The sequence below is a fragment of the Zingiber officinale genome, chromosome 2B (genome assembly GCF_018446385.1).
Source record: "Zingiber officinale cultivar Zhangliang chromosome 2B, Zo_v1.1, whole genome shotgun sequence".
Lineage (NCBI taxonomy): Eukaryota > Viridiplantae > Streptophyta > Magnoliopsida > Zingiberales > Zingiberaceae > Zingiber > Zingiber officinale.
Genome location: NC_055989.1, coordinates 156,109,817 through 156,115,186, shown reverse-complemented (window position 1 = coordinate 156,115,186; position 5,370 = coordinate 156,109,817).

The window sequence follows — 5,370 nt, the reverse complement described above, 5'->3', positions numbered from 1 at the left end:
CCCCCTTTTTGATTATGGCAACACGTAATTCAAAGTTAAGAAAAACAACATATGTAATAACTGCATTAAGTTAACCAGGCTTAAGTAAATAAACTTCAAATGCAATAACAGTTAAGCTGGAAACTTTTAACTTTGACATATTAGACTCCCCCTTAATAAAAGCCCTCCTTTTATCAAATACTTTGACATTAACTTTAATTTACCTACTCTCTGCTTTTATTAAATACTTTGATTTTTCCTCTAACTTTAAATCTACTCTCCCCCTTTGCCATATATCAAAAAAAATAAACCAGTTTGAAAGTAGATTTGTATTTTTCTGAAGGAAAACTTTTCAGAGATGGAAAAAAAACTTTAAGTTTTCTTCTTAGCAAAAAAAACTTTTTGAATTTTAGATTTTGCCAAATTTGAAAATACTTAGCTATATATTCAGCTTCAAAATGAGTTGTATTGAAAAAATATTTTGCCAAATAGCTAAGTTTAGAGTACAATCTAACTAAGTCTAGTTCAAATAGTCTTAAAATTAACTAAGTTTGAAAATATGAGCATTTGAAATTTCAAAAAAAATTTTGAATACTCATTTTGAAGACAAGCCATGAGTTTGAAAAATAGTCGAATACTCATTTTAAAAAAAAGGTGTAATTAACAAAATATTTATTTTTAGGACAGAGGGAGTAGTAGGAGTTTATTTATTTTTAGTCAAATTAAGTCCATTTGGTCCAGTTAGAGTTGGCTAGAGCTGGAAAACTTAATTTGATTAATGTTTATGATGTGTTTAACGCCCAGACTCATATTGATGCACAAATATAAGCATTCCTGAGTCCAGGCTGTACCCTATGCATCTCACGCCTTTCTAAGTTTTTCATATTGATTTTGAAAAGATTTTTAAGTAATTAATTTTGAAATTGATTTTGAAAAGATTTTTAAGTAATTTTGAAATTAATTTTGAAAAGATTTTTAAATAATTAATTTTGAAATTGATTTTGAAAAGAATTTTAAATAATTTTGCAAAGATTTTTAAATAATTTTGAAAAGATTTTAAGTAATTTTGAAAAGTTTTTTTTTTTTAAATAATTTTGAAATTGATTTTGAAAAGATTTTTAAATAATTAATTTTGAAATTGATTTTGAAAAGATTTTTAAGTAATTTTGAAATTAATTTTGAAAAGATTTTTAAATAATTAATTTTGAAATTGAAAAAGATTTTTAAATAATTAATTTTGAAATTGATTTTGAAAAGATTTTTAAGTAATTTTGAAATTAATTTTGAAAAGATTTTTAAGTAATTTTGAAAAGATTTTTTAAGTAATTTTGAAATTTATTTTGAAAAGATTTTTAAGTAATTTTGAAAAGATTTTAAGTAATTTTGAAAAGTTTTTTTTTTGAATAATTTTGAAATTGATTTTGAAAAGATTTTTAAGTAATTAATTTTGAAATTGATTTTGAAAAGATTTTTAAGTAATTTTGAAAAGATTTTTAAATAATTAATTTTGAAATTGATTTTGAAAAGAATTTTAAATAATTTTGCAAAGATTTTTAAATAATTTTGAAAAGATTTTAAGTAATTTTGAAAAGTTTTTTTTTTTAAATAATTTTGAAATTGATTTTGAAAAGATTTTTAAATAATTAATTTTGAAATTGATTTTGAAAAGATTTTTAAGTAATTTTGAAATTAATTTTGAAAAGATTTTTAAGTAATTTTGAAATTAATTTTGAAAAGATTTTTTAAGTAATTTTGAAATTTATTTTGAAAAGATTTTTAAGTAATTTTGAAAAGATTTTAAGTAATTTTGAAAAGTTTTTTTTTTAAATAATTTTGAAATTGATTTTGAAAAGATTTTTAAATAATTAATTTTGAAATTGATTTTGAAAAGATTTTTAAGTAATTTTGAAATTAATTTTGAAAAGATTTTATTTCTTAGTCATCTCACCCGATCTAAATTGTCAATCAGGGAATCCTATAATTGATGTGAGATGATTTATTGTTGAATTCAAAGGTCTGGTTTAACTTTGTGTTAGATTCAGGTTTAGCTTTGGGTTCAACAAGTAAGCATTCTTTGGATAAACTTCTGGGCTATGGTGAGTCACAAGGAGCTCATTAAAGTAACCATGCCTTCGAGGTTTTCCAAATAGTCCTACCCATTGAACTTAATACCAATCCTTGGTTTAACTAGTCAGGATCCATTTAAGGGTAGCTTCGGTCAGTTCCACTTGGCCAAATGCACCAGGTCGAAGCCATATCTTCCTAGACATGCGATGCCCAAGCTTCCCTAACGTACTATCATCCAAAAACTTCACCAGTACTGTGGGTCAAGTTAAACCTAGCCCGTTTTAATCTAACCTTAATTACCCTGCCGGGTAATCTACTCTTGTTTTACCCATTTCGGGTAGATTAGGTTTAGTTACCCTGCCGGGTAGTTTTAGTTGGGGGTGCCAGCGAATCTGGATCCTCCAATTTTATTTTTAGTGTTAACTTAATTTTGAATCTTGAATTTAGTTTTAAATTTCGAGTTTTATAACTTATTTCGAATTTTGAATTTATAATTAATTTCGAATTTTGAATTTATAATTAATTTCGAATTTCAAATTTTGAATTTATAATTTCGAATTTTGAATTTATAATTAATTTCGAATTTCAAATTTTGAATTTATAATTTCGAATTTTGAATTTATAATTAATTTCGAATTTCAAATTTTGAATTTATAATTTCGAATTTTGAATTTATAATTAATTTCGAATTTCAAATTTTGAATTTATAATTTCGAATTTTGAATTTATAATTAATTTCGAATTTTGAATTTAATTTTTAATCTTAATTTTAAATTTTGAAGTTGATTTTAATTTTGAATTTTGAATTTTAAATTTTTAGGATTGTTTTTCGTTTTGCTCCCCCTGGATCATGGCCTCGATATGGTCTATCGAGGTAGTATATTTGATCCTTTGGAACCCAGTATTGGCCAGGTCTAACTTGATTGATCAAGTTAGACTTGGAGACCCATGCTTGGACTGATTTAACACTTTGTTTGTTTATTAATGATAAATAAGATCTATATCTACTTTTGTATCCTAGCCCAGTTCTGTTGTAGACGGCTCTTTGTGTCCCAAGAATCAAGTCCAAATTCTTGGAGCCCAAAGTAAACCGTTCTAAGGTATTTTCTAAATCTTTAACCCGATTTGTTAGACTTGAATTTTCTTCCTCAAGTTTTTGAACTTGAGTTGGAAATTCAGTCTGACTCTGGTCAGGTAAGGGTTTGGTGTTAGCCACTTCTTTAAGGACATTTACTTCCTTTAGAAGTGACTTAACCTTCAGGTTTGACTTAGCTAATTTGCGTAATAAATAGCTAACTAAAGTGTTCAACCGGGAGATACTTACAGCGGGGTCTGGTCCTTCGGAAACGGATACGGATCCGTGGCTTTGCTCGGACTCGCTCTCGCTTCCGGATTCGACGATTTGGTCCCGGGCCATTAATGCGAGTAGACTCGTCTGTTCGAGCTCGCCGTCGTCGTCCTCCGATGAAGATTCGTCCCATGTTGCCTTAAGGACCTTTTTCCTTCTTTGCTTTTTGACCTCCTTCAGGTTAGGGCAGTTGGATTTGATGTGCCCTTTTTGGTTGCAGCCGTAGCATGTAACTTCAAACTTCATCTTTGAGTTTTGTGAACCTTCCTTCGTTTTTACTGCCTTTTTTAGATCTCTTTTGTTGAAGCCCTTCGTTTTGTAGAGCTTCTTCACGAGGTTTACCAGCTCGGTTGTAATTTCAATGTCTTCATCGTCTGAGTCTGGTTCAACTTCTCCCTCTGGTTCCGTTCCTCGTTCGGCTTGTACCTGCAACCAACGCAATACCTTTCTCGGTTGGCTGTGCATTAGTCTGCTCATGAAGTTCAAATTCACTAAAAAGTTCATCTAGTTTTAAAGAAGATAAATCCTTGGAAACTTTGTAGGCATCTACCATTGATGCCCACAATGTATTCCTTGGAAACGAGTTTAGGGCATACCTTATCACGTCTCGATTTTCTATCTTCTGGCCAATTCCGTGAAGAGAGTTAAGGATGTCTTGTATTCTCGCGTGAAGAGAACTCGCCGTTTCGCCTTCCTGCATTTTTAGATTATATAATTTATTAAGTAAAAGATCTCTTTTACTTACCTTGGTGTCATCAGTGCCTTCGTGGAGTTCGATGAGCTTTTCCCAGAGCTCCTTTGCAGAGGCAAACGGGCCAACTCTGTTGAGTTCTTCCTTGGTAAGACCACACTGAAGGGTGCAGGTAGCTTTGGCGTTGGCTTCCACTTTTTTTATTAGAGGAGCGTCCCACTTCTCGCAGGGTGTAGTTTTGCCGTCGTCATCGGTTGGCAGTTTCAATCCCGTCTTTATGATCATCCACGTTTCGAATTGTATCTTTAGATACGTTTCCATTCTTCCCTTCCAGTAGCCAAAATCCTCTCCGGAGAATAGCGGGGGACGTACAGTGCTGAAACCATCTTGTTGGGCCATTTATAATATGAAAAAAAAACAACAGAATATGTTCCAAGACTAAGTCTTGGATTAGTAGTGCTGGAAGAATGAATAATAAAACGTCGATTCGAGGGAGACAAAATTAGAATATAGCTATTAGGCTAAATTCTAATTCGACTCCGAAAATGAAACAAAAAAAATAACTACGAAAAATTTGTTTTGAAAGGTGGTTGCACCAATTCAAAACGACCCCGCTCTGATACCAATTGTTGGATCGAGATCGCGCTAGAGGGGGGGGTGAATAGCGCTCGCAGCTAAATTGTTCGATTCGTAAAATTATCGGAGTAAAATACGCAGCGGAATAAAGAAACAAACACAGAGACACAGTGGATTTACTTCGTTCGGAGCCTAAGGCGACTCCTACTCGAAGGCCCGCGATCCTTGATCGCTTCCGGTGGGCAACAACTATAATCTCGATATGAATTACAAGTTGAAGTACAATAAACAACTATAAATAAGTATACCGACGACAAAGAAATGAAGATCCGGCGCTCCTGGTCGTCGGGCACAAGTAGCAGCACTTCGAAACGTTGTTTTGAGCAGCACGTAGCACTGGAATCACTTGAAAGCTTGACGTTTGAAGCTGCTGGTCGAGACCCCTTATAAAGGGGGTTCAAGGCGCCTTACACTGTTCACCAAGGCGCCTTGAACGAGCCGAGTCACCCGCGTGGATCAGCACGGACCTGGTCGAACTCTATCTGGTTTAAGGCGCCTTCAGCCTATCCAAGGCGCCTCCAACCTTCGGTTCAAGGCGCCTTGAACTCCATCCAAGGCGCCTCCAGTCTGCTGCGCTGGCCTTTTCCTGGCTCGTACCCGAGGCGCCTCCAAGCTCCATGGAGGCGCCTCGGCACTGTTCATCCGAGGT